This window comes from Schistocerca piceifrons, chromosome 4 (assembly GCF_021461385.2).
Source record: "Schistocerca piceifrons isolate TAMUIC-IGC-003096 chromosome 4, iqSchPice1.1, whole genome shotgun sequence".
In the NCBI taxonomy this organism is placed as follows: Eukaryota; Metazoa; Arthropoda; class Insecta; order Orthoptera; family Acrididae; genus Schistocerca; species Schistocerca piceifrons.
The window spans coordinates 620068634-620091505 of NC_060141.1; the positions used below are offsets into that span (position 1 = coordinate 620068634).

The 22872-nt window shown below is 39.1% G+C and overlaps 1 non-coding gene across 1 annotated transcript; it reads right to left on the reverse strand.

Moving 5' to 3' along the window:
• Positions 1–14340: 14340 nt before the first annotated feature.
• On the reverse strand, positions 14341–14415 carry Trnas-uga. Its single transcript has one exon. It is a non-coding gene; the product is annotated as a tRNA-Ser (tRNA).
• Positions 14416–22872: the final 8457 nt, after the last annotated feature.

Sequence of the window (22872 nt, forward strand, 5' to 3'; positions counted from 1 at the left end):
TACACCGGTTCTTAATAAATAAAGGTTTTTTTGCATAACAGACAAGACTGAATTCCCATGATTCAGCCTAAGACAAACATCATCTGCAACCGTAACAGGGAAGCTGTTGAAGTATGAGTTGTTTTATCTACAACTGATACACAATCATTGACCTTTATTTCATTACTTACTCAGTATTAGTTAGTCACAATAAACCTCAAGGATATGAACTAGTAAATAATTATTTTAACAAAGCAATCAAAACTCTGATAGTGACCATTACCTTACGAAAAGATATCTCAGGTGCAGCAATCATTCTCTATTTTTGGTCAATTATTTACAATTCTGTACCACATTTTACCCAAATAGAACAGGTAAGAACTCTATTAATGGGCTTGTAATATCAGTATATGCCAACGTTCAAATATTTTCAGATTACACTAAAAATAAAGCATTTCTTATAGAAGACATGAACAAAGTGACTATATCATTACTTCCTAAAATTGCCCACTTTTATGTCTTTCACTCGAATCACAATAAATCTGTAACTCCATTGCACATATTTACACCTCTATTACAAGACTACAAATAAAACGGGTGTTTACCTTCTAGAATCGAGGGTGCTGGTACTGTGTGCCAAATGAGACACCTGGTGAGCACGTAAACGGCTTGTTTTCACACAAGCGCCAAAACTGACAGCATCCATAAAATTTGATTTACCTAGTCAGAGAAATGCATTTTAGAAAGTGACTGTTTCTCTAGAAAACACACAAATACATACTTAGGAAATTAAAACAGCACACGACGTCAGAAAAAGTCGAGAATGTGGAAGTAAGAATGAAAATAGGTCAGATGCAACCCTACAACAAAATTTGTAATAAACTACACATTACTTCATGTAATTCCAAAAAACCGATACTGTAGCATAATCTGACCGGAGATAATTATATTGTTGCCCTTTGTCTCATCGCAAAATTTTTATGCGCAAAACAAATCGTCCAATCAAAATTATCTTCTAATAAGGATACCAAGCTCACTGTATGCTCAAATGCACGACGTTTCCCACTTTGAGGTCACGAAAAGATACTACGAAAATTAACAAATCCACAGATTGATAGGCAAATGTGTTCCTTCTGACACTTCGAATATTTACATGCGTCATCTTGTTGTTTACATCAACCTGCTTCCTTCATTATTACTGGCAAAACCATATCTCTTAAAGGCTATTCTCATGATACCCGTACTTGGTGCACTACATCCACATTACCTGAGCCATTTGGACCAGTCACAACTGAAAACTGTTTCAACGGACCAATTCTATTTAAGCCTCTAAACGACTTGAAGTTCTCAATTTCCACTCTCTTCAATTTCGCAGTCATTGCGCCTCCTTCAAATAACAACAATGCCTTCGCACTATTCGCGCGTCAATTACGCTGCCCCGGAATATGGCGGGAAAAATGAGCCAATTGAAATTGAAATTGTATCAGCCGGAAACCAATGTTGTACAGGTGGCACAATTCGACCCAATATGGTCAATGATATCGACTCTTAATGAATTCTTTCATATATTCTCCATAGACCAATACAGGATTTCTTCTGGGTTCTAGATATATTTTATATTTCCTGTCAACAATTACTTCTTAACGGCAGCAGAACATGTAGGTTGTAGGGGAACCTTAAATGGTACTATGTGTTTATTACAATGAGCTAATCCCAAAACAAATGACACAATTTGTATTGACCCTGTCACTATTACTGAAGTTAAAAATACCATCAAGGCCTTAAAAAATAAAAATTCGACAGGTTTTGACAACATTTCACCTAAAATTCTAAAACATTGTAGTGAGCACATATGTTAAGTCCTGTGTCACATTTTTAAAGAGTCTATGTGGCAAGGTGTTGTGCCAGAGAGATTAAAGCTTTCCGTTGTGAAACCACTTTTCAAGAAGAGTAACAAAACCAGATTATCTAATTAGCGTCCAACATCACTACTAAGTAGTTTCTCAAAAGTACTGGAAAAGTATAAAGGAATTGTAGAACATCTTAACAACCACAATATACTCAACAGAAACCAGTTTGCTTTCCAAAAAGGTAAATCAACTGAGCAGGCTATTTTTTCTCCGACAAATGAAATTTTAGAGTTAATAAATAATAAAATGTCGCCTATTGGAATCTTTTGTGACTTGCCAAAGGCCTTTGACTGTGTAGACCACAACATTCTCGTACAGAAGGTTAAGTCTTATGGATTAAGAGGTAGCATTGGTAGGTGGATTTAATCATGTCTACAAAACAGAAAAAAGATGGCGATCAGTAATGGTGCCGTTGATAGTATTGTCTCATCTGGCTGAGGCACATTAACGTGTGGAGTGCCACAAGGGTCCATTTTGGGACCTTTGCTTTCTCTTATCTTCATCAATGATCTCCCACTTTGTACAGACACCGAGTGTAAATTTACTCTTTTTGCTGATGATACCACTATTCTGCTTGAAAGTCGAACTAACAATGAACTAGAAAATAAATATAATGATGTGCTTGTTGACATCTTACACTGGTGTAAGAGCAATGGACTAACTCTAAATATTGAAAAACTCAGTTTATGCAATTTCATGCATCTCAGCAAGAAAATGAAGTATGCCACTTAAACTGTGGTTAACTAAATATACTATACTCTGAATCATCTAAGTTCTTGGGCATTCTAATTGATGGCAAGTTGAACTGGTCTGTGCATACCCTATACCCACATAGAAGCTCAGTGTGGCAACTTATGCTCTGTATGTAATCACCCCCATGGTGACTTGGACGCTATCAAAGATGCCTACTTTGGTTATTTCCATTCTCTCATGTCATATGGCATAATATTTTAGAATAAACAGCCTCCAGCAAAAATAATATTTACTGCACAGAAGAGAGCTGTGAGAATCACGAGCAATGTTCATCCAAGATATTCTTTCAGAGATCTGTTCCATAAGTTACAAATGTTAACAGTCATCTCTTAATACATTTGATGATTTTTATTTCTAATAACCAGTCGCTTTTTAAAACTAACAGTGAATGTCATGATCATGATACTAGATCAAAATATGATTTCCATCAGGATCTGAAACATTTAAGTCTTGTGCAAGAAGGTGTTCATTATTCTGCCACAAAAATGTTCAACTTTCTTCATTCAGATATTAAAGTTTACATTAATGTTTTAGCTACTTTTAAATGTAAATTAAGATAATACCTAATGGGAAATTCCTTCTACTCTCTTGATGAGTACTTGTGGATAAAGCAATGATTGTTTTTTGGTTTTTTTTTTTGTAAATTGTATTGCCGTTGGTATTCATATTCTTAATGTGTTTTGCATAACTCATCTTTAACTGTTTAAGTTGGACAATGTAGTATATTTTCTTGTCAAGTAATTGTTTTATGTCACTTGAGCTATACCTTTGATATGACATTAATTGTCAAGCTTACTCATCATTTTATAATGCATTTTTGTCATTTTATATACATAAATTATATCTGTGTTATGTAATCTTGACTCATTCCACATCCATTGATTTATCAAAATATGGATTAATGGAATATGAAATAAATAGATATCTTCATGGAAACAATTACAGATGATTAAAAAACGCCTTATATCTTGTTACTGGTACTCATAAATACTGCTGGTACAAATGAAAGTATTCTACTTCTCTGAAAGGACGTCTGTAATGTTACATAAACATTGGTTAGTAAGAAACTCCTTCACAGCAGTTTCAAACCAGGTTCCATTTGAGTTTTCTAAATTCTATGGAAGTTTTTATAAGATTTACAAGTGATCATGTAATAGGGGCTCTTGTCTACAGTTCCTGTGTCATGTCTCTCATGCATAAAAGATCAGTGTGATGTTCTCAACATTATACCAAGGAAGGTAGTTTCATCAACCAATTTTATTTCGCTATCATAATCTTGCAAACCATTCCACAGCACTCTGTCAAGTTTGTGGTTCAGTTGACAGCCCATTACACCTGTTTCTACAAAGTTTAAGTTGAAGCAATTATTTTGGCAGTAAAACACCAGAACAGTTAGGGCCAGGTTATCCCCACTGGATCCTCACTTTAGAAATGTTGTGTCATGCATGCAGGGCCACCTCCACAGATTTTGCTGTCTGTGTGAAAATTCAAGCATTGCAGTGCCTGTCCTTTAATTTTCAGACATACCATAGTCAAGCTCTTTCACAATGGCATTGTGAAAATGCTATTTTCAAGTATAATATTTGGTCATACGTCTTCTTGACAGTAATATGTCTTTAAGACCAAAGCCAGCATAGGTATAAATTAGAGAGTAATAAAGATCTTGCAAAAATATCTAGACTCCCTGAGGGTGCTGCAGTCATGGGACTTTTTGAACCTTTGGCTGGATGCCTTTATGGTGGTAAGAATCTGTCAGGCTGAAATGTATTGTGGCTTGTAGCACACAGATCGAATGTTATGTAGGTCTTGGTGTATAAATACAGTATTTCTTAGTACTAAATGTACACATTCCAGTGTATGTGAATAAAAATGCTGTTGTATAATATTTAACTTCAGGAATAAATTCTGGAAAGAAAACAGTAGTACCTTTCGCAGATACATGGATATCTAACATTGTCAGAAAGGGCACAGCACTGACTTAAGATTCTTTTTTTTAACAGTAGCTGCTATTTTTTACAGAACTAGTAGACATGAAGCTCCAAAATAAATTGATTTCAATTCAAAAATTGAAGTGCTAAAGAACAATCTCTATGTATAAAGGCAATGTCCTGTCTGACTAACTGACACTCATCATCTCCCAGCCCAAACCACTAAGGATACAAACTGGAAATTTGAAGAAGGAGTGGATCTTATGCTGTAAGTATCACTTAAGAAGGCATTTTTAGAAATTCCCCTAAGGGAGTGAAATAGGGGATGATGATTATTATTTTTAAATGTCACTACTAATGCAATTTTGAAGCTAGACCTGTGAAAATTTATATTTGGTTTCTCAGTCAGAAATAAAAAAATACATGTTTCATCAGTTTTGTAAATTTAATCCTGTGGGGTGGGGAATAGTGGGTGAAAGCTTTTTTTGAAAATATATCATTGTTAAAGAACAACTCAAGTGTTTTTAAAATTTCATCTATGAACATTGCTATTTGACTTATTGGTTACAAATAAAAAATACGTCTTTCAATGTTTTTTGAAACTGAACCCCTGTAGGGATGAAATAGGGGATGAGACTTTTATGAAAATACTTTATTATGAAAGCATTTTTAAAGTTAAATCTATGAAAATTCAAATTTACTTCTCAGTTATAACCAAAAAAATATGTGTTTCACTGCTTTTGGAAATTCAACCTCTAGGAGGTGAAATAGGGGGTCATACATTTTATGAAAATATTTCAGTGCAAAAGCATTTTTAAAGTAAACTTTGAAATTTGGCATATGGATTCTCAGTTAGAGATGAAGAAATACATTTTCACTGTTTTTGGAAATTCAACCCCTCAGGGGGTGAAATAGGGTCAGACTGATTCACTGACTCATCATTGCCCACCCAAAATGCTAAGGATAAAAACTTGAAGTTTAGAGAGGGTTTGGATCTTATGTTTTAGCTTTGTTTAAGAAGGTATTCTCCAAAATTCCACTGCTAAGAGGGTGAAAAACAGCATGAAAGGCTTTTTGAAAGTATTAAGAAAAGTTAGAATTACTAAAGTATTTTTAAAGCTACATCTGTGAACATTGCTATTTGACTTCTTGGTTACAAATAAAAAAATACACGTGCTTCAATGTTTTTGAAAATTGAACCCCTAAGGGTTGAAATAGGGGATGAGATTTTTTATGAAAATATTTTACTATGAAAGATATTTTAAGGCTATATCTTTGAAAATTTAAACTTGGCTTTTCAGTTAGAAATAAAAGAGACTTATTTCCCTGTTTCTGTAAAATTCAACCCCTTTAGGGGTGAAAAGGGGGACTAAATTTTTTATGGAAATATGTCATTGTGCAAGCAAATCTATGAAAATTTCTATTTGGCTCCTTTGCTAGAAATGAAACACTTTTCACTGGTTTTGGAAATTCAACCTCTATATGTGTGAAATATTTCGGGGTGGGAAAGCGACACTTTGTGGGCTGTGAAATGGGCTCTTTCCTTGGCTCAGAGCGTCATGTGTGAGAGAAACCTTGGTGGTTCCACTAACAGTCAGTTATTAAGACATAAGACCGTATAAACAAACAGAGTAATGCAATGTGTTTTAACTCGTTCAATTCCTCACGGCAGCACAGCGGCGGAGGCGTAGCGTGCAGGTTCCAGTGACAAATGATCCGGCTATGTCTCGTGTTGCAGTGGAGCGCCGGCGGCGGCTTCTTACATTCAGTACAGTGATAGTGACTCACTGCAGCGGAGGCGGGGTCTTCTCCTTGTGAATTCGCTCGTTGCCTTACTAACGGCTACGGCGTGAGACGGAGTGCTTCGTCAAAGAATCGAATCAGCAACCCTCAGGTTCGGGGTTTTCTGGTGTTCATCAACCTCTACGTTCACAGGTGACCCATTTGGTGAGGCCGCAATTCCTTCATTCTCACCACCTACCTGGGTAAGTACCACACGACATTCTTTGTGGTAACATCTGGGATGGCTTCTTCTGCGTTGATCTATTGGCGCGGTACCGACATTTTCTTCTGTCGAGCAGTGTATCGGTTAAGTCGTTGTAGCGAAGTATGACGTCCGCTGACTGACCATCGGCCCGTCCGTCCAGGCGACGTTTCTTCGAGTCTTCTTTCTCCCTCCGAAGGATCCTCTCATGCCTGTTTTGTCGGAGGTATTTATTCAGTGTTCTGGCCAATGTCGCGAAGTTGCTAGGGTGGCGACTAACCCTTAGGTCATTGATCTATGATTCTAACGTTGGGCAGAAACGTGACCATTGTCTACACACGTGCCGGCTTTCTATTGTTTTAGCTCTATGCTGGCTTTGTCGGGCATTGCCCTTTTATCCTCCTCCACATCGCCAGATACGTCACACATGTGAGTTCAGTATGCTGACAGATCCTGGAGCATTGACCACTGATGTGCGAACTGCGCCGATCGTTGTTCTCCTTGAAAGCATTGCTCGTCTGCTCGTTTGTTGATCTGACGAAGTGCTGACAGCTGCTGCACAAACTCCGCTGGTTCAAATGGGTCTGAGCACTATGGGGCTTAACATCTGAGGTCATCAGTCCCCTAGAACTTAGAACTACTTAAACCTAACTAACCTAAGGACATCACACACATCCATGCCTGAGGCAGGATTCGAAACTGCGACCGTACCGGTCGTGCAAAAACGCCGCTGGTCATTGGCCTTCTCACGTTGGGCAAAAGCGTGAGCAATGTCATCACACGTACCAGCTTTCCTTGCTCTACTGCTGCTGCTTCCAAATATTGTGGCTTAATGTGTCAAAGTCTCGAAAATGTTCACTTAATCTGTAATAAATCTCTACGTATTTTTTTGCTCGATCTCTGATCTGAACAATCATAAATAACAGATAAGTATTATGCGCAATCACAAATAACACATAATTATTAGACACCTTACATTCCTCCACCATCCGGAAAAATTCGGCCTCGAATTTTCTCCTATGTCCATCTACAAATGACTAACAAACAAGAAACAAAAACAAAGCGGAAACTTTAATCTGTCAGGATAATTATACATGGTGTTACAAAATGGTACGGCCAAACTTTCAGGAAACATTCCTCATACACAAAGAAAGAAAATATGTTAGGTGGACATGTGTTCGGAATAGCTTACTTTCCATATTAGAGCTCATTTTATTACTTCCCTTCAAATCACATTAATCATGGAATGGAAACACACGGCAACAGAACGTACCAGCGTGACTTCAAACACTTTGTTGCAGGAAATGTTCAAAATGTCCTCCGTTAGCGAGGATACATGCAACCACCCTCCGTCGCATGGAATCCCTGATGCGCTGATGCAACCCTGGAGAATGGCGTATTGTATCACAGCCGTCCACAATACGAACACGAAGAGTCTCTACATTTGGTACCGGGGTTGCGTAGACAAGAGCTTTCAAATGCCTCCATAAATGAAAGTCAAGAGAGTTGAGGTCAGGAGAGCGTGGAGGCCATGGAATTGGTCCGCCTCTACCAATCCATCGGTCACCGAATCTGTTGTTGAGAAGCGTACGAACACTTCGACTGAAATGTGCAGGAGCTCCATCGTGCATGAACCATATGTTGTGTCGTACTTGTTAATGCAATGACGTGATTGCACAATTGCGTGCGGATTCTCGTCAGCCCACACATGTTGATTGTGAAAATTTACAATTTGATCACGTTGGAATGAAGCCTCATCCGTAAAGAGAACATTTGCACTGAAATGAAGATTGACACATTGTTGGATGAACCATTCGCAGAAGTGTACCCGTGGAGGCCAATCAGCTGCTGATAGTGCCTGTACACGCTGTACATGGTACAGAAACAACTGGTTCTCCCGCAGCACTCTCCACACAGTGACGTGGTCAACGTTACCTTGTACAGTAGCAACTTCTCTGACGCTGACATTAGGGTTATCGTCAACTGCACGAAGAATTGCCTCGTCCATTGCATGTGTCCTCGTCGTTCTAGGTCTTCCCCAGTCGCGAATCATAGGCTGGAATGTTCCATGCTCCCTAAGACGCCGATCAATTGCTTCGAACGTCTACCTGTCGGGATACCTTCGTTCTGGAAATCTGTCTCGATACAAACGTACCGCGCCACGGCTATTGCCCCCTTGCTAATCCATACATCAAATGGGCATCTGCCAACTCCGCATTTGTAAACATTGCACTGACTGCAAAACCACGTTCGTGATGAACACTAACCTGTTGATGCTACGTACTGATGTGCTTGATGCTAGTACTGTAGAGCAATGAGTCGCATGTCAACACAAGCACCGAAGTCAACATTACCTTCCTTCAATTGGGCCAACTGGTTGAATCGAGGAAGTACAGTACATTCTGACGAAACTAAAATTAGCTCTAACAAGGAAATTAAGCGTTTCCAGACACATGTCCACATAACATCTTTTCTTTATTTGTGTGTGAGGAATGTTTCCTGAAAGTTTGGCCGTACCTTTTTGTAACACCCTGTATAATACGCACATTGAGTAGTAGCTTGAAATACATCAGCATTAAGGAAACATCTGAGAGTAATGTTAGAAATATGGTAAAATGACGATCAGTATCAATGCAGTGAAGTAGCAAGCAACAATTATCTCTACATACATTTCAGCAGTACACGAGAGTAGTAGGGAGGTTGGGTTACGAGTGCAATTTTGATAACAAATTAATATGCAAATTAATTAAATTGATCAATTAATCACCCCTGCCGCTGACCACACCTACCCACCTCCAACCACACCCACCCCACCCCCAAATGACGTCATGTGTTTTTCTCAGCCTGCACGTGGGCCCCAGTCCAGTCTCTCCCTCCCCCACCCCCCCCCCCCCCCACCCGTCCAACAACGTACCCTATTGCCGGGAATTTCGATTTTTGGCTGGAATTTCTTTGTCCTTTGTGCTGACATCCCACCCCATCCCCCACCCAGGAATTGGTGGGTAAATTAAAACTGGCTGTACCCTTTCTGGGACACAAACCCTGATTCTACGGGAAGGAAAGCCCAAGTTCTCCCCCCAACACATGGAAAATGTCCATATGCAGGAGAGGAACGATAGGTTAGTGTACTTCATTTATTGTTTTTAGGGAAATTAAGTAAAGATTGGTCCTAATTATGTAACTAATCACAAAGATTGAGCCTAATTAAACAACTATATGCATAGTGCTACTTAAGGATGGCCTAAAATCATAATACACCTCAAAAATTTACGATGCCATACAACTGGTGTTATCCTGCTGGGAAAAAATTTCTCAATACCACCCGAAACTAGCGACAGACACATTCAAAATTTAACCTTCATCTGCAAGCTGGTGGGAAAATGGCAGGGGTGTAAGATACTACCTTTATTCTTTTTGGATGGATATATGTTCAACTGATGAGATGCTGGTGTTGGAAAAAGAGGTATCTGAAAAGAGTATTACCTGTAAGCATACAGTACCTATCGTTGTTTGACGTCAGAGTTCACTACAGACGCCTGCTCAAAAACCGCCGTACATCCCAGCTAACCGAAGCCAATACACGATACTACAACTGATGGAGAAAAATGTGCCACAGTTCTAACTACACTTTGAAATTGTGAAAAGAACCAGCACTCTTAATGAACGGGTCATATTGCAGCACATGTACTATGGAAAATCGTCGTCCTAAAAGACTGCAAAGGGGTTGGTAGTTGAACATGCATTCTCCTCGATGTACAATCACAAACTGCAGAAAATCGAGGCCCTCTCCCCTCCCACCCTCCCACCATCCACCTACAGGGGGCACAGGCTTTTACAAACAGGCAGCTGATCCGCCGACCGCCTCACGACACATGCTGCCTCTGGCCGCCCTTTGCTGTTTTTCTGCCGCCCCTCTGCAGTCACTGGCCTCACCACGCCCTCAGCCATCCTCTGCAGTACGAGGCGTGCCTTGAGGCGACGATCTAGACAACACAAAAGGGAAATTTACTAGCACAACCCCGCCCATCCAGAGAACACTCCAGATGGCTTCTTCAGAAGTCGGCTGCTTGTGAAACAGGAAGCCCCTTCAGCCTAAAGCGACTGCAGCCCCACACCACAGTGTCATCAGTACAATGCGCTTCGGCGAGAGCAGACCACTAGGCGGTCAGCATTACAACAGAGCGCGATGCAGGCATCCCTCAGAAAAAAAAACAAGAAATAATGAGAAAAGCTCTTTTACAAATGTGATAGCTACACCGCAGTATGACTGAAGCTCCAAATACTCATCGTTATAAGCATTATATACATAGAGAGCTGCTATGCGGTTATGTGTGCGTGAATTTCATAACTGACAGCAAGCATTCTGTGTCTGCATAAAATGATTAATGGTAAAAACTTTCTCCAAGGTGTTGGTGTGGTTACTGCATATCACAGCCAAGCAGAGGACAGAGATGTAACATCTTTGATATAACAGGAAAGTCGAGCTGTAGCGATTTAGTGATTCAACTGCTACATGCCTGAATCGCGACATGGATCAACAACAAGCCAACACCTCTGAACTCTACTTTATCAAGGCCAATACAGCTGATTCCACACTCTCAGACACAGTCATTCTACATACATTTTAAATGTAACATTCACAGAAAGGTATTAAACTGTAAACTGTGGAGCTTACATGCCAAAAAAGGAAAAAGAAAACTATATACTGATACTTTCTTAATCATGACGAAAAAATACTTTCACTGCAGATTCTACAGGCTTCCAACACACAATGAAGTCGAGAGCTCACGTTTAACACAAGTTGTAACATGTCCATGTTGATGGAATGTCACACTCACCTTGTCCTGGAAGTAATTTTACACTGACAGGTCCACTCAATCACATGCTATTCAGTGACACTGCTTTTTTAGGAATATTTGTTGCAAGTTTAATATTAGATGCATCGTTTGCTGTATTTATCACTTTTTTTTTGTTCGACAGATATCCATAAATCAACATTCTTTACACAACTAAGAAACATGAATTTGGAGAACCACAGAGCGTTTGCCATCCATGGATTATACAGTTCATGCCAACACTTCAAACATCTACCTCAATGAAAACATATTGTTTTGAAACCATTAATAGGGTAAAAGTACCCTGCTTCACTTAGAAAGCAACATTCCGAAGTGTCAGTAAACAATCTTGATGAAACTTGGCTAGAGTGTAGTGGGGTTGAAATAGTACAATATATTTTTTTTTCGTGCCCAATTTCACTTTTAAGGGATGAAAACTGTATAATCAGCTTTTGTAATAATCTGAAATTTTACAAAATACCCCACCACCATTATTTACAGTTGAAAAGTGAAAACTTTTGTTACAACATAAATTAAAGAATCTTTCAAGCCACAATCCTCTATGTGTAATAACGTTGGTTTCTGAAATACCGTTTTCGTAAGATAAGATACATACAATGTCCTGCTGGAGTATTTTCAACACACCTAATTAAAATATCTAAACATTCATTACTAGCCGGCCGCGGTGCTCGTGCAGTTCTAGGCGCTGCAGTCCGGAGCCACGGGACTGCTACAGTCGCAGGTTCGAATCCTGCCTTGGGCATGGATGTGTGTGATGTCCTTAGGTTAGTTAGGTTTAAGTAGTTCTAAGTTCTAGGGGACTGATGACCTCAGATGTTAAGTCCCATAGTGCTCAGAGCCATTTGAACCATTCATTACTATTCTAATTATTTATTTCACTTATATTTGTTTTATGTTTTAAATTGTTCTTTTATGTTTTACATTCATTGCTTTCTTGTTTTTTAATTTACATTACACATATGTGTAGCTTGTTAATTGAAAATAATGAGTAATTCATTATTATGATAGAAAATAATTACAATAATGATAATATGTAAGAAAAGTTTAACATATAATAGTTTTTTACACGACATACTTAAAGTGAACAAAATTTCTTCTTGTAGTATATACAACACAGAAGTCAATTAAATCAAAATTCAGCAGGATTTCAAATTGTTATTGGTGATCCTCTACATACCCTGATTTGTAGTAGGCATATTTCTGTACATTGGTAAACATTGGTGAAGAGAACTGTACTGTACAAATGACTGCAGCTTGATTATACTGTTTCTGAAGGGGAGATCAATATCATAATCATTCAACAAAACTATATACATGTGTGAAGATAAGATATTCATTAAGTCACATCTTTCCATCAGTGGTAGTAGTCATTAGTATTCCTTACTGATAACAGCTCATGTTGATCATCTTTAATTGTAGGTTTTAAATTTCCATGCGCAGCACACTCTCGCTGCATTTGTGTCTTGACAATGATGATGATTGCTGAAGGTATCAGGTGTAACTATTTGGCAAGTTTAATATCTCACATCACACTGCTAAGCATTCAATATATTCTTATTCCACAGTATTTGACTGAAATGTTAGTGATTATGTGACAGCGAGTTCTATTTGCATGTTGATAGAGAATGTCAGTAAAGTAAATGCATTAGCACATAAGTGTATAAAATTATGTATGTTGATCAATCTAATCATATAGTTTTTTCTCACTTTTTTTTGACAGTTCAGTATGAGCAGACATTCTAGGAAATGTAATAGAGATATTTCCAACAATTATATAATAAATAATTATTACTTAAATATCGGTATATAATTTCCCATTCCAGAAAATAACTGCTATACTTAATGCCTTAACTAATTTTTTCAATAACGATTCTAATGCTGGGGGGGGGGGTTTATGAAGAAACTGGGTGAGTGTTGCAAAATGGGTGTAATGTAGAAGAACAGTAGACAGTTTACAAATAAATTTTATTTCACATTTTTTGTTATATCATTTACAATTTGTATGTGTGAATTTCGTAAAAAATTCCATTTTTTAGCTATGATCATGGAACATGTAATTCCAATGTGAATTATCCACCGGCATTGAGTGGGTGGCTTGCCCGACAGTACAGTGGCATACTCCACTCGTCATCTGTGTTCAGTGAAATATCGCTTTGCCACCCAGTGGACACTTCCTTATCTTTGTTGCCACAGTCATGTAAACTTCCCTGTCTGACTAGTACATCCAAGTTAGGCTTTTCTTGTAATTCCTTCTATAGTCTATACAGTGCTGCCCCTATACCAAAATTAACAGCATCTGCACATTCAGCTGTTAGACATTAATGTATGGTGTTCACACCTGAAAAGAGGTGATGCTTAGTGTTCATACTTGGAAAAAAAGGTAATGCACTTAGGCTAGCCTACTGAAATATGTACATATGTGTAAAGATTATATTGCAAAATATCGTTTGAAATGGCAAGACTGCTGTTAAGGGTGCATCCTGCAATACAAAAACACATGTTCATTTAGTGGTGAAAGACACGATGTGCGTCCCATTTGCAATTCCACTGTAACACAAGTATGTAGGGCTACAGATTTTAGTGAGCATCACTGTCCTTATTTTCTGCTTGAGCGATATCAAGTAGGTCATAAAAGTATTTCATGCTGGGTGGAAGAGATCCTGGCAGGAGTTTCATCAGTGGTCCAATGACACATGAATTGGCAGTGTAGGTCACTATTCACAACAGTGCTGATGGTTTGCGGCAGTGAGAACATTGGGTCATCATTGTGAGCATCCCCAATGTGTATTATTGTACTGTTTATGTTTAAAATGAATATATGAAAATGCATCAGTTCACAAGAAGGTCTAGAGCTTGTAAGGCCATTGCATGTCATGTCAATGTCTTGTAAATAAAAAGAGTGTTGAAACTTCCTGGCAGATTAAAACTGTGTGCCCGACCGAGACTCGAACTCGGGACCTTTGCCTTTCACGGGCAAGTGCTCTACCAACTGAGCTACCGAAGCACGACTCACAGCCGGTACTCACAGCTTTACTTCTGCCAGTACCTCGTCTCCTACCTTCCAAACTTTACAGAAGCTCTCCTGCGAACCTTGCAGAACTAGCACTCCTGAAAGAAAGGATATTGCGGAGACATGGCTTAGCTCTTCGCAGGAGAGCTTCTGTAAAGTTTGGAAGGTAGGAGACGAGGTACTGGCAGAAGTAAAGCTGTGAGTACCCGCCGTGAGTCGTGCTTCGGTAGCTCAGTTGGTAGAGCACTTGCCCGCGAAAGGCAAAGGTCCCGAGTTCGAGTCTCGGTCGGGCACACAGTTTTAATCTGCCAGGAAGTTTCATATCAGCGCACACTCCGCTACAGAGTAAATCTCATTCTAAAAAGAGTGTTATTTAAATGTGTGTTAACTACATCTATTAAGTAGCATAACAACTGTACCAACTGGCTATACAGAAGTTATTGAAACTGGACATACTTTGACATAACATTTAAAAGTCATTGACTGATGCACTGAAGAAAGGAAAGGTCATCTATTTTAATCTTTAGTTGACCAATGAACAGTGCTCCGAAATTACTCGTAATTTATAAAATTTTGAAGTATGTTACACAGCGGAATCTATGTTTAAAGTGTTAGCGATCTGTGAAGAAGCATCAGAACTAAACTTATAGAATATTAGGAAAAGGAAAAGCTTAACTTCTTTTAAGGTGACGAACTTCGAGCGCTATAGCTAAACAGCATTTTTTTTAATTGAGTGTAAATTTGAAGTTGGTGGTAAAGTTAATCATAGAATGTACAGCTTCGTGAACTTTACTTCCAGGTATAGAAGTCTGTGAAGGCTATTCATTAACAGTTTAAGATTAGGGGTCTATTTGACAGGAACGTGGACACATGAATTTTAAAGAGTTCGAGTCTTACATCTCATCCCACATATTAACTGACATTGAAGAATAAACCGCTTTAAAGTTATATACTTCAGTGTTGCTCAGCAGAGCTGTTAAAGAGTATTTGTGGCTGATCGAATTTTATCGACAAGATGTGTCATTGTTGTAGTGGAACAGAAAAAGTAATTCTTGCATGACGACGGTTTATTGAAATAAAAAAAAAAATACAGCCCCTTCTCAATCGGGCAGACAAAAGGCTCCTGCTATACACAAACAGAAACTGGAATCCATTTTCCATTAAGTAAGATATAAATTATTAAGATATAAATTAATTTCAGAGAAATTTTCGTGGGAGGTTTGGTTCCTTTGATTAACAAGGTAATTTCTATCAACGAAAGAAGGCTTTAAGAATACCAGCTAATTCATAACATCTTATCTTATCCAGAATGCACTGGGTTGTCTATGGGTTACTGAAGACAGCAAGGCATTCAGTTGTCGGTGATATATCAAGCAAGAGAAAACACAGCCAATGGAGGAAGTCACTGTGTCTAGTATCGAGACACGACATCTTCTTGTGGTAATCAACGTGTACAGGAAATCACTAGAAGAGAAAAGGACTGGAAAAGATTGAGTTGTTGGCCGCTAGGGAAATACCGAGTTCGTCAGAAGGTCTGTGGAGGATGGGAATCATGCTTATGGAGAAATCTAGAATTTCTCCAAGTGCAGTTTTAGTTGTGCACATACTGGGGGGAGGGGAGTGGGTTGGCCTATATGGGCAGTGACACGATGATGTCAGAATTCCAAGTGCGATAATGCCATGGTCTTGGTGCAATTCTCTGAGAGCAATGGTGTTAGGATTTCAGGAATTATGATGTCATGGACTTGATGCATATGTTCAGGTGTGATGAGGTCAGAATTCCAGCAATGCTGATGCTGATGTCTCACTAACCTCTCCACTAACAGCATCAGAAATTTATCTTTGGTTTACGTACCAACAAACACGCTCATGTCTAAAGGTGAGACAGCTGGGGAACTCATTTCACCTGCACTCTTGCACAGAGAGTGGGATTAAAAATGTGGAGTGTCCAACATATCAGAAGAAAATTATCTCTGAAGTTAGACTTCCTTATGACCACACAGAATAATGGACCACCTGGGAGCCACTCGGCTGATTGTTCAGTCTCGTACACTTGGATAAGTTAGAAAAAGAACACTGGGAAAGTGCCCTTGAGGTTGTCAAATTCTGGCCTTCAAACGTTTAGTATTTGTAAATGTTTATTTTTGTTCTTAGATGAGTTGTATATTCATGTGTTGTATGTTGCTGTGTTCTGGCAAAGACCTATAAATAAATCATCAAGAGGAACACAGGCATGGTTGAATCAGATACATGTATATGAAGTGTTTAATATAAAGCAGCAAATTCTCTACTTTTTTATCTTTGGTTGAATTTTCCAAGGCGAAAAATGCTCCAAACTAAGAACTTTATTCAGCTGTGGTACTGCACTTTATCCATTTGGACGTAACACCTCCAACAGGGAAGTGTTTTGGGACCCTTCCTGTTCGTGTTGTATACCAGTGATCATACCGACAATATGGAAAACAACCTCATACATTATACAGATGATTGGAAGTATCTGTTATGAAGTACTGTCTGGGAAAAGCTGCATAAATATTCATCCAGATCATGGTAATATTTCAAAGTGATCAAAGATTAGTAACTTGCTTTCGGTGTTCAGAAATGTAGCTTTGTGCCTATGACCATAATGTCAATGAGTCACAGTTGGAGACTGTCAACACATACAAACATCTGTGTGTAACATTTTGTAGGGATGTGAATGGAATGATTACATAGGCTCAACCGCAAGTGAAGCAAGTGGCGGACATCAGTTTATTGGTAGAGCACTGGGAAAGTGCGACGTTCACAAAAGAGATTGCTTACAAATCATTTGTGCAACCTACCCAAGCACAATGCTCAAGTCTGTTGGACCCATATCAGATAAGACAGACAGGGGATATTGATCATATACAGAGAGGGCCAGGACGAATGGTCACAGGTTTGCCTGATGCACAGAAGAGTGTCACGGAGATGCTCAAGAAACTGAATTGAAGGACTCTTGAAGATAGACATAAAATATACTAAGAAAGCCTATCTACAAAGTTACAACAATAGGATTTAAATGATGACTCTAGGAATAGACTAAAAACTCCCTACGTATCGCTTCAGTAGAGATCGTGATGACAGGAGTAGATTAATTACAGCTCATACAGTAATTTTTGCCGCGCGCTGTACGTGAATGGATAGGGGAAAAATGTTAATAACTGGTACAGTGAGACGTACCCTCTGCAGTGCACATCGCAGTATTTTGCAGAGTATAGACGCAGATGACGTGAAAGTATTTTTAAAAGCTATAAAAAATATTTTGCAGATTAAATTGATGTTTATGTTTTGTAAAATATGTAAGAACATAGTTGAAGCAACAGTTAATTGAAGATAACCCCATTTCTGTGCCAGCTCACGTTGGACTCTTTCGCATTACCGTCGAACGTATTACTCGCAGGCATTATTATGTACCCATCTCCACAATACCCAGCTTCGCCCATGCATTTTGTTAAACAATAGAGTATTCCGCTTCAGTTTTAAATTGCCGTTACAACGCACCCAGGGATAGATAGTCCCTATCCTTGCCCTGACAAAGGTCGCCACAGCATTGTTAGACTTACGACAAGATTGCTATGGTAACAAGCATTAAAATTTTCAGTCTATAAAACGCACTGTATTGGAATGCTCAAAAATGAGGTCGTCGAAAGCAGGAAGATCAGTGCGAAGTAAACTAAGGCCAGAAGCGGCTTGTAAAAATAAGGGTAAGCGGTAAAACATATAGAATCTGTACACTGTTCTATATCAATCATGTATGTGTTATACAAGGGACATTTCATAAATAATGCACAGGGTGATGTTGGCCACGATTTGCTTTTTACAAATATGTGGTCTCGTTGCCGAGTACGTTCGATGTCGTGAGTGCGGCGAACATATGCGCCTCACACTTGTATCTCGTCGCCGTACTCACGACTTATTCGTATGGCGCTACAGCAAAGATCGGTTGTGACAGTCAATTAGACGAGTGACGTGGTTCGAAAAATCTAAGCTCGCCTTGAGAGACATTATGAAAATCATGTACTATTGGTGTTTGAGATATCCTGTGTGGCTGTGTGTCCATGAATGTCGTGTGAGTAAGCGTACAGTTGTGCATTGGTACTCTTTTTGTAGGGAAGTTTGTGGGGAACACATGAAATATAGGGGGCCGTTGGGGGAGCCGGATGTTATGGTCGAAACTGACGAGGCGCATTTTGGCAAAAGGAAGTACAACAGGGGGGGAACCTCCGGTGGGATTATGGGTTTGGGGGGCTGTAGTTTCAGATCAAGAGTGTGACGATGTAGTGTTGAAAGTAGTACCCACTCGAAGGAAGGAAGGAAGGAAGTTTTGGTTAGCTTAATTGAAGACCACGTTGCAGAGGGTTCCATTGTAATTTCACATGGTTTTATTCATACAGGGATTTAGGGGAAAGGAGTTGTCAGCATCTCGTAGTTAATCACAATACTGAGTTCAGATCATTATCCACAGGGGCTTGCACAAATAGCATCTATAGAGGGTTATTGGTCAGTTGTGAAATCTCTTGTAGGGAAGGGGAAACGCAGTATTTCCACACTTCAAAGTCACTTAGACGAATATTCATGGAGGCGTAGTATTCCCCAAACATATCGCCCGTTTAAATGTTTTGTTAAACGTGTTGGGCAGATGTACCGTCCGAAATATGTTAGCTAATTTCACATTAGGATGGGGGGTGGGGGAGTGAATGTTTGTGTCTGTGCGTGTATGTGCGTGTGTGTGGGTGTGGGGTTGCAATGTTTTGTTTGTTGTGTATGTGGGTATGTGATTTTTGTTGATGTCTTTCTAGGCGAGCTTCGGTTCTTTTAAGAACTTCCCGTGTGGTAAGTTTTGTTTACCATTTTTTTCTTTTACTGCATTTGACTATTTTGACGTATTTCATTGTTGTATTACACCATTACGTATGTTTTCGTGTACTCTAGTACGTAACAGAAATTTTGGAGGTGTCGTTCTTCTTTCGTTTCCGAGCACTGGTATCAGTACGATTTTTTCGAATCTGTGCCAGCAATATCGAAACGCCCGACACAACTAAAATTTGTATTCCGTCCTTCAGTTGACCTTTACATTGGCACTACCTATCCGAAAAGAACGACATATGTAACACTGATGAGATTTACCTATATATGTCAACTGGAGAGCATGATACAAATGTTCTGTATAGCTATATAGCTCAACTAAAAGAATGGGATACTATTGTCATTGTCGTGATCAAAACTATAACTTTCAGTCGATACTATTAGCATCGAAGGCGAAAAAAAAAAAGAAACTGTATCCCATAGTGAAGTACGGGATACAAATTGTATATGTGTCGTCTTATTGCCTCTTCAAGTAGTTTAACTGACACGGAAGGCAAAAACGTCAACATGTCAACGAAGTGTGAAGCTTGTGGCAGAGGCTCTGGAAGAAGATCCAGTGCGACTTGAGAAGAACTCTCTGAATCCACGGGAATTCCCACAACATTAGTATCCCGTATTCTTGCAATTGCTTTGAAGAAGAGGAAAATTTCTGAGAGGTGGGTCCCACACTGTTTGACTGCTGAAGAATAGCAGAAACTCCTGGACATGGCAACCTTGCTCAAACGAGTCGACCGCGAAGTTCAAGGATTCTTGCATCGAACTGTCGCTATTAATGAAACATGGTTTAGAGACTCTGAACCGCAGTTGAAATCACTGTTCTATGAGTAGAGAGCTTCAGATTCTCCACGTCCAAAAAAATTTCGACGCGCTCAATCAAAGTACAAGGAAATGATGATGTTTGCTTATGATAACCAAGGAATCGTCATGACAGAGTCCTACGTGGAACAAATATCACAGCAGTGTATTATCGTAAATTCATGCAAAACTTGCACAGAAAAATGCACAAAACCCGGCCATAGTTGCTCAAGGCTGGGCCACTCGTTCTCCACTACAATACTCGTCCGCATATCGGCAATGTTATAGCCCAAAAATGCACGAATACGGATGGGAAGTGTTGCATTCTATCTACAGCCCGGACATGAGTCAGCCAGACTTCGACTTGTTCCAGAAGTTGGAAAAACCTATACGTGGACGTCATTTTCTTCCCGTGGAACAGCTTTCTACCATCGTTATCCAAGCCATTCGATAGATGAACAGAAGAGGTGTCCTGGATGGAATAATAGAGCTTCCAAGACGTAGGGATTCAGTCATAGAGAGCAGGGAGACTATATAGAAGGACTGTAAAGAGATATTGAAAAAGTAAATAAAATAAACAAGAAAGAAATAATAGAAGAAATTACGACAATCAACAGCAACAACTGGACAGAACTACCGTGCCGGCATAATTTATTGTCTCCTCGTAGTTCTGCGCAGTTCAAACTGTACAGAGACATGCTAATGGGAGCGGTTCAGCTACCGGGGCTGACAGAGAACTGATAAAATTGGTGCAACCACCGAGAAAAAGGAAACATCGATGGTGGAACATGACATGCGACAGAGCCATAGAAGACAGAAATACAAGCCTGGAAAAAAAATGTAACCTCCACAGAAACACAAGAAAAATGGGAAAAATTAAACAGGATACAGAAAAACACTTCAAAAATCATCTGTAGAGAAAAAAGAGGTTACGAAAACAGCAGATTGAAGGACTTCACCAGAAACAACACAAGGAATTTTTACAGAATATTCCGTGAAAATATGACAGGAAATCAACCTCCAAGCTTATGCTTCAAAAGACAAAATGGAACACTGGAGAAAAATCCGAAGAAAAACTGTGAATTATTAGCTCAATATTTTGACACATTACTCAACGTGATGAACCAAAACAGAAATAACAGTTTACAAAACCAGAACCTAACCAGGACTCCGAACCCCCAACACACGAAGAAATAGTTAAAATAATAAAATCATTGAAAAATAACAGAGCGCCAGGAGAAGATGGACTGATAGCAGTAATATGGAAATTAGACCATGAAAACATTACACCCAAAATACACAGAACAATCAAAAACATCTGGGAAACAGAAAAAGTGCCAGAAGACTGGGAGTCATCCCTAATACACCCCCTCCACAAGAAAGGAGACAAAACAGACCCTAATAACCATGCAGGAATTTCGTTACTGTCTGTGACATACAAAATTCTATCCAAAGCGCTGTTAAATTGCCTAAAACCTCAGATAAATACACATGTCGGAGAATACGAAGCAGGACTCAAGAAGAGAAGATCGTGCAGTGAACAGATATGGTGTCTGAGAACAATATTAACAAGTAGGCCTACGATTCCATAGAGAAACACTTTTCAATACCGTACGCAGGAAGAAATGAAGGTAGACAACAAGACCAGAAAACTAATCCAGGAAGCATTAACAAATACAAAACACAAAGTGAAGTTCATGGGAGAGATCTCGGGACCGTTCGAAATCAAGACACGAGTGAGACAGGGAGATGATCTGTCACCCATTTTATGTAATGCAGTTTTAGAGAAAATAATCAGGACATGGGACAAAGGAGTCAATGGGGTAAAGATGGGGAGAGACAGAAATAAAACAATAAACATAAAATGTCTGGTCTTTGCCAATGATACAGCCATCATAACAAACAACAGAAAAGAAGCCCTAGAGCCACTAAATCAAATCGCAGCCAAAACATGACTACAAATTTCGAATGAAAAAACCCAGAACATGGACACAAAATCCACAGACAGAAACCCATTGGTAAACAAAAGTACGGAAAGATAGCACAGGCAGAAAGTTTCAAATACCTGGGAGAGATCATACAGGAAACAGGACTTAACTCGACAGCCAATGAAGAAAGAGTTGCAAAGCTACAAAAAGCTTACAGACTTATATGGAACTATTACAACAAAAAAAATATTTTTTTTAATTAATGCCAAATTAAGACATTACAAACCAGTAGTCTCACCAGAAGCCTTGTATGCCTCAGAAACGACAGTAATCAGGGGAAGAACGAAAACCAGGAAAATGGAAAAGCAAGAGAGGAAAACTGAGAAAGATCTATGGGCCAGTTCAGAGACAGGGGATCTGGATAAAAAGACCGACAAAAGAACTGTATAAACAGACAGAGACAATTACAGACAACATCATAAAAATAAGGGCTAAACTCTATGGGCACATTTATAGGATGAACGAAAATAGGCTGATCAAGATTTTTAACATAGTGATAAGTAATGTGATGAAAACTAACTGGGCAAAGGAAACCATGGAAGACCTCAAGAAACTAAATATCTCCACAGAAGAAATAACAAACGCAGAAAATACAGAGAAAAAATCAGAAAACAGAAATTCAAGGAAACACCAAAAGAGAAGTAACCAGGAAAGAAGTGGTCAGAAGAGAGGAAGAAGAAACACAGTGAATACCTGAGAGGCTTTTGGGAAGAGAAAATAAAGAGACAAAAAAAGTGCTATGAAAACTGATCGTGTTTTAATGCTCTCCTAAATGGGGAATT